Source organism: Eublepharis macularius, chromosome 8 (genome assembly GCF_028583425.1).
Source record: "Eublepharis macularius isolate TG4126 chromosome 8, MPM_Emac_v1.0, whole genome shotgun sequence".
Lineage (NCBI taxonomy): Eukaryota > Metazoa > Chordata > Lepidosauria > Squamata > Eublepharidae > Eublepharis > Eublepharis macularius.
In genome coordinates this window covers 57,766,703-57,774,940 of record NC_072797.1, presented here as the reverse complement: position 1 = coordinate 57,774,940, position 8,238 = coordinate 57,766,703, and the positions used below count along the sequence as shown (strand labels likewise).

Here is an 8,238-nt window from a genome sequence, read left to right as displayed (position 1 = left end):
GCAGCAATTTTCACATTTCCTGGGGACTCCCCCCTCCCCTCTACATGGTTCAGGTCAAGCGGCCACTGACTGGCACGGCAGTTACACACCAGCTCCATGCTCCTTGCCACCTCCAGCCCACCTCTCAGCCACCAGGTCCCTCCCTGCCCGCTGCCCTGCTCTCTCCCACTCTCTCTCCTCCCAAAAATGTTTTATTTAACATGCTGTACAGGATGGAGAAGCCATCATCCCTCTCTCCAGCTCTGAAGCAGCAGCACCACCAGCCAGGAGATGATGTGCATCACACACTTACAAAGTTGCTTCATAAGATCATAAAGCTATAATGCATCAAAAGGCCATCTAATTCAATCCAGCACCCACAGGCACAACCATCCACTATTATAACAGTTCACATACAGAACAATCTGCTAGCTGAAAGAAGATAAACTGTAGAACCATGCAAGAACAGGTGCCTCACGTTATAGGGGAAAATGTATAGACATTTTGAGGAGACAATTCAAAGTTTCTTTCATCTCACAGATTCATAATCACACACCACTGAAATTTCAAAGTTATGCCAAAGTCTTGTGTGTACAATCACAGACTTTTTCCACAATATTTTACAGAAAAATGGAGACACATGTAGTGTCACTCTAACAACAACATCTTCATAATGGCTAACCTGAAAAAAAGTAAACAATAATGTACTCCATTATCATACAGATATTGGGACTGTAGCTTCCTGGCCTGTAAGTATTGGAAAATTCTGACTGTGGGAAAAAAACCCTCATGACTTAATAAAGAGTTTATTGTATGGTACATCCTGTATGGTATGGAATATGTGATTCGTTCTATTAAAAAAGCTGAAGGAACATTTCAGAATGCTCAAACACTTATTTAATTCCTCATCTGTTCACTGGTTGCAGACCAGGAGCCAGTTGTCTGCCAATCAGTTTGCTGTTTAATAACAGTTTGAATCTGTTCATTGGATTACTTTTCAAGTATTCAAACAGTACTGTACAGTACAGAACAATTTGCACACAGTGTTTCACACATGCACATTCTAAAAGACTCTGATGACACTCCTACTTTCTCCACAGACCTATTGTTGCTGCACACCACTTGGCAACCAATATTATAAATTAGACCTGTGCATTTCTTTTGCTATTAATGACAATAATTATGAAATGAAGGAGTGTGATTATCATCTATCTCTCTATATATAAAGACAAGTGTTCTGACTGACTCATCAATGCCCAGCCCAAACCCCTAGACCTAGAAATGTGAAATTTGGAGTGAATATTCTTTTCATGATGTAAATACCCCCTAAGAAGGGATTTTAAGACATTCACCCCCTAAGGAGTAAAAAAGGGTAAAATGTGTTTTCCCAAAGGGATACAGCTTCCCTGTGTGGCTGGCAGGCTGCTGTCTGCTTGCACCCCTGCCCACTAAAGGTCAGCGGCACTCTTCCCTGATTGAGAGAAGAGTGCCAAGCTTTAGGTCATATGCATATGTGGCCTGATGGGTCCTCAACCCCCCCCCCTATTCTAAACACTATGCAGTTGCTATTGGGAGTCATTGAATGTGTCCTGAGGTAAAATGCACCTCCCAGTCTTCCCCTCAAAGTCCACTAGGGTTGCCAACTCAAAAAAAAACCCCACAAACCAAAATATGTTACATACACTTAAGTATTATAACTGGATTTAAAGTAGTTAAATACTGTAGCAAAGCACGAGTATCAAGCTAGTCATTAATATGAATGCACCACTAATCCCACATTTAAACAGCCTATAATAACAAAAAAGATAAAAATGGGGCAAATTTTATATGAAGGAACAAAGCAAAAATGCTGAATGGACATTATCAGGTGTGCAATAAGCATATCTTCCTGGTTTTTGTATATGAAAGAACAAATAATTAGGATTTTGTTATTAAAGGATAAGGTAAAAATTGAAGAACATCTGTAAAAATGCAATCTCCATAAACCACACCATATATATTTCATCTTTCTTTCTATCTTTTAACTACATTGAGCATCAATAAACAGATGCAATTCCTTTCTACTACTATTGAATCTTTTGTCCTACTGCTAAGCATTGCCCATTTGAGTAATAAAGGATTAAACAGCAATGCCATAGGTTGACTAGCAATGTCAACTTGTGTTTTGCTGCACTGTTTCACTTCTAGAATCCCATTTTTTAAAAAAAGAAATGTAGAATTTACAGTCATGTCAAAACTACAAATGTACAAATCTTATATCTTCTTCTGCGACTTGATTTTACTGTACCAAGATATTCAAAACATTTTTGTCAATGGTGTGGGAAAGGTAATTGAAAAGATCAATTTGAATTCTTTCATTGCCTATTTCTCTCAAATTAAATGTTAAAATAAACAAAATTTTCACTTACAGCAATTTGCATGCAAACATCCTGACTTCTTTAGAACTTAGCTATCTCATTTGTAGTAAAGTAAGGGAAAATTACACCTTCCAGTGAGTCTTCTCTATCATCTTTAACATCTGATTCAGCATCATGTGAAATTAGAGTAGAATGTCAAAAGGCATTCTGTTGATTGTTGAGGAAGAGATTTAGAAGTGCTGCTAGCAGCTCTCACATAAAAATGTCAGTCCTCAATAATACAATTCTATCAGGCTATTGGATTGATATTGTGCATTGCCCCGGAGGAAATCAAAAATACTAATGACTGTAGGAATGAATTTCTGGCATTAAAAAGATGATCTTCCATTTCAAGCACAGATAATTTCTTTCTGTTGCTGCATTTTGATCTGCAGTATGAAAGAATGGTCCATCATAGGTATGATGAGATGCAAGGAGACTGTGCAATCCTGAGAGGAGGGGGGGACAGAAGTTGCACAGGGAGCCAACTAAGTTTTACACTGGCAGATGCCACATTTACACAGGTGTAACCCCCTCCCCATGATGGCGACCGGCTGTGGCGCCGCTCTACCCTCCACTCGTGCCTGGCTTCTACAGCCAGACGCAAACATAACTGCAGCGTAAGTTCCTGCACTAATGCCGAGGGGACAGGGCCCAAGTTAGTTAGCTCTCTAAGCTGTTCTGGGCTTGCACACACACCCAACAACTGTGGCCTAGCGGAGCATAGGATGCCAACTACTATGGGCACCAATCTGCTCACTTCCCTGCAGTGGCTGAGCCCCCCCCCCCCCGTAGCTATTCAGTCCTCCACCCACCCTACATAACATCTGGCTGGGATGGCCATGGCCCCAGGCAAGTAGGAATGCAGCCGGAGGCTCTGCTCAAAAGCCCCCCGCCATGGGGACTTAGAGCGCAAAGAGGGAGAGAGTACACACAGTGGCAGGGCAAGTGTGCACAGGGGGAACTTCGCAAAATTTGGGGAAAGACTTGCACTGACACACAGGAAGAGAGCTAAGTCCAGAATAGCTGAGCAGCAACTCCCCCCAAAGCTGCCTTACAGGTTTCATGTCTCCTGAGTCCTGACTTGAGGTGGGGTTGTTATGCAGTAGGGCTTCTAGCAGCCTATGCCAGGGCTCCATTCAAACTCCTACAGCTGGGTTCCCCCCTCAGGCAGGGGAGACAGTGCAGCCATGGGTTGGGGTGACTGGGTGCTCACTCTAGCAACCCCCTGTTGACAGCAGGCGCACAGCCCCTCAACTGTCTCCCTCACAGCATCAGAGCTGCAAGTAGCCACAGAAGCAGACCATCCAGATGCAGATGAGAAGTACTTCCTCGCCAGAGGGGCGTAAATTGTCTGGTTGTCGGTAGCACCTGTAACAATGGAGCCATCATCGCTGCCCCCAGCTATGGACACTATTGTGTTCTGAGCCTGGAGCTCAGAGTAATTCCAGCCCAGAGTGATTTAGCTCAAACAACGTGCTTTATTGCCAACCAGAACAGACAGACAGACAGTAGAACAGAAACCCTCAATATATACATACAAACCCCGCCCCAGACTTAACCAACAACCAATAGCAACAAGTACTCTAGGATACCATCATTTGCATGAACTATATACATTATAATATATTTACAAGAATGTGATTGGCCTTTATTGATAGCAGGGCATTAGCTGCTTGCCAGCTGTAACCACCAATAAGATTCAGCGTCAGGAAAACCTTATCGTTTATTCAAGCTAGGGCCAATACATAACACCCCTCCCACCTAAGCTTGGGACAAATCATTGCAGACGAAGTCCCATAGGTGAACCAGGGGGTTCCAAGTCCTTTGCAACCTGCATAACTCCAGGGAATTTTCAGGCTTGCTGGCTGGTGACTGACAGTCCATAGAGGCCTCCCTTTGCTCGGCAACGGTGTCCTCATTTCTTTCAGCAGCCTTGGCTCTGCTGTCTGTCGGCAGCAGGTTGGGATGGGCCTCTCCCAGGTCAGCCCCTTGGCTCTCGGATGCTGTGGCTGGAACAGTCCTGTTGTCCACAACAGCAGGGGCAAGTCCCATGCTTGGCTCCTGCTCACGCGTCGGCCACCTCCAATGCAGTTGTCTACATGCCGGCGGTAAAACTTGCCTACTGAGTTGGCCACCTCATACAACATGGGCCCCATAGCATGGAAAATAGTTGCGGGGAACCACACCGGGCTGCTGCCATAGTTCCTCACAAACACACAGTCCCCTTCCTGGAACTGCCAAGGTGCCTCAGAGGGCCTGGACTCTCTTTTGACATCCAGGGCAAAGTCAGGATGCAGACGGTCGAATAGCGTCATCAGCCTCTGTCCCATAAGCAGCTCAGCCGGGCTCTGACCAGTGGTGGCATGTGGAGGGATATGCAGCCTCAAAAGAAGTTCTGTCCGTCACAGGTTCATGTCCCCATTACCCAATCTGCACAGTGATTCCTTAGCTGTTCGCTCCATCCTCTCTGCCTGCCCATTGGTGTATGGATGGAATAGTGCCAACATAACATGCCAGATGGCGTTGTTATCAAGGAACTTCTGGAACTCCCTTGACATGAACTGTGTGCCGTTGTCTGACACGATAGTATCGGGACTGCCATGCGTAGCAATCAGGTGCCTGATTGCATGGATGATGCAGATAGAGGTCATTGCAGCAACAGGGATGACTTCCAGCAACTTAGAGTAAGAGTCCACCATGATCAGGAATGTGCGCCCCTGGAATGGTCCCACAAAGCCAATGTGGAGCCATGACCACAGTGTCCGCGATGTCTCCCATGCCTGGACCAGTGCTTGAGGCATCTCTGGGCAAGACTCTTGGCAGGGCGGGCAAGTTCGGACCCATTCCTTGATAGCAGAGTCCAATCCCAGCCACCAAACGTAGCTTCTGGCCAGGGCCTTCATCTTTATGGTGCTGGAGTGCCTGACATGAAGCGCCTCGAGCACCCATTTCCACAGCATGGGAGGAATCACGACCTGACTACCCCATAGGAAGCACCCCTTATGCACTGACAGCTCGTGCTGGCGGGAACTGTACGGTTGAAATTCAGAGCCCATTCTGCCGGCAGGCCACCCCTCCACACCCAGTTGAGAACCCGGGACACGGTGGGGTCCTTGGGTGAGCAGGCGGCGACATCCAAAGCGAGAAGGGGCGGCTGTGTTAGGTCTTCGAGTTGCATGACCCCATGAGCAGGCAAGGGGTCAGTGGCTGGCTCCAGCAGTGGAAGGTGCCTGAGAGCGTCAGCGTGTCTGATGGCCTTGCTGGAATGGTAGGAGAGCAGGAAGTCATAGGCCAACAAGAAGACCGACCAGCGCAGCATGTGAAGAGACATAACTTGAGGCAATGGTTGTTGTGGATTTTCCGGGCTGTATAGCCGTGGTCTTGGCATTGTAGTTCCTGACATTTCACCAGCAGCTGTGGCTGGCATCTTCAGAGGTGTAGCACCAAAAGACAGAGATCTCTCAGTGTCACACTGTGTGACAGTGTGACACTGAGAGATCTCTGTCTTTTGGTGCTACACCTCTGAAGATGCCAGCCACAGCTGCTGGCGAAAGGTCTGGAGCTACAATGCCAAGACCATGGCTATACAGCCCGGAAAATCCACAACAACCATCATTCTCCGGCCGTGAAAGCCTACGACAATATAACTTGAGGTGTTTGGCGGTCGGGCACGAAGAGGCCTAAGAGAGGTCTGTGGTCAGAAGTGATCAAGAAATGCCAGCCGTAGACATAATCGTGAAACTTCTTCACACCGGCGACTAAGGCCAAAGCCTCCTTGTCAATTTGGGCATAGTTGCACTCAGCTTTGGAGACAGTTCTTGAAAGTAAGCGATGGGGGCCTCCCGCCCATCTGGCAACCGGTGACTCAGGACGGTGCCAATTCGGTAAGGTGAAGTGTCGCTGGTGAGGATGAGCAGCTTTCCTTCATCAAAGAGCGTGAGGACAGAATTGGAGGACAGGAGCTCCTTGACAGCGGCGAATGCGAGGGCATGTTTCTTGCCCCAAGCCCAGGGAACATTCTTCTCCAGAAAACGATGAAAAGGCTCAGCGATCGATGCTTTATGAGGCAGGAAGACATGATAGAAGTTGAGGAGACCCAAGAAAGCTTGCAGCTCCTTCTTCGAACGAGGGGGTGGCACTTTTGTGATGGCATGCACTTTATTGTCTGTTGGGTGGATGCTGTCGGTGTTGATAAGGAACCTGAGGAACTCTACACATGGGGCTCCAAACTGGCATTTCTCTTTCTTTACTTTTAGCCCGGCATCTTGGACACAGCGGAGGACTTCTCAGAGGCGGTCAACAAGCTTGGCTGAGAATGCTCCCGCTATCAGGACATCATCAATGGCCAGGAATCCCTCTGAGCAGGCCTTCCATCAGTCCCTGGAAGATGCCGGGGGCTATGCTTACGCCGAATTGCAACCTCTTTACCTTGAAGGTGCCGCAATGCATTACGATGGTCTCGGCTTTCGCGGTGGTGTTGTCCACTGGAAGCTGTTGATAAGCCTGTTCCAGGTCGATCTTTCCAAAAGTCTTCCCCCCTGCGAGAGATGCCAGGAGGTGGCTGACCACCGGCACCAGATATGCGTGCTGCTGGAATGCCTTGTTAATGGTGCACTTGTAATCTGCACAGATGCGTACTGCCCCATTGGCCTTGAGGGGCATTGCAATTGGTGTTTCCCATCTGGTGTGAGACACGGGCTCAAGAACCCCTTGGGCTAGCAGGTGCTCCAATTCTTCATCGATGCATGGGTTGAGTGGGAAGGGGACTCTTCTTGCCTTGAGCCAGATAGGCTGAATTGAAGGGTCGAGGTTGAATGACACTGGAGGTCTGGTGTAGCACCCCAATGATCCGTTGAAGACGGCTGGGAACTCTGCACAGACTGCCTCTAGATCAACGCGGCCGATTTGTTGGACTTCGATGACTTGGATGCCCAACGCTTTGAACCAATCGAGTCCAAGGAGATTACTGAGGCGCCCCTTCATGACGACGAGACGGAGGGGTCCCTGGAAGTTCTTGTATGTTACCCAGACTTAGCCGATTCCAGTGACAGGTACTCGCTGACCCTGGAAGTCTGTCAGGGTGATATGACATGGCTTAAGCTTTGGAACGTCCTTCTTTTGGTAAACTTGACAATAGGTAGCCATGGAGATGATCAATAGCACTGATCCGGAGTCCAGCTCCATCTCACATGGCGAGCTTTTGAGCAGCACAGTGACACGGATTTTTTCTTTCAAGCCGATCTTGGTGTTCAAGATGATGATGTTCTCATGACATACCTCCATCGGGAACGACCCTTTTGCCTTTGGTTGACGCGGAGACTGGGAAAGCGAGATTCCAGCTTTGACAGCTCTACAGGCCCGAGCGACATGGCCCCGCTTACTGCACCTCTGACATTCCACGTCATGGAATCTGCATTGCCTACGATCGTGGTTCCCCCCACAACTAGCACAGTGGAACCTTGGGTGCTTCTGTGACTCTGATGCTTGGGCTGTGTTGTTTGGGTGCAAAGGACTTCATCTTCACTTTCAGACTTGCCTTCAATGCTCTCTTGATGCACCGGCTCTGTTTTTTTATGAAGTACTGGACTTCTTGACTGCTGCACATCTTTGGTAGATTGCTCCACCGCCTCAGCTGTGATGGCCTCTTCGTAAGTTGCTTTAAAGTCAATGTCTTTTTTGGCAAACAAACACTGCTGCAGCTTCTCATCATGAAGGCCACATACTAAATGATCTCGCAAGGCTTCTTCTAAATTGGCGAACTCGCACAGCCGGGCCAACTTCCTCAAGGCCGCGATGAACACTGTGACTATTTTGCCAGGTGCCTGGTCCTGCTTGTAAAAGGCATGGCAGCTTGCAATTG

At 47.8% G+C, this 8,238-nt stretch overlaps 1 pseudogene; it reads right to left on the bottom strand.

Annotated features, from left to right (window-relative positions):
• Positions 1–508: 508 nt before the first annotated feature.
• LOC129335113 (uncharacterized protein K02A2.6-like) lies at positions 509–7,361 on the bottom strand (annotated as a pseudogene).
• Positions 7,362–8,238: the final 877 nt, after the last annotated feature.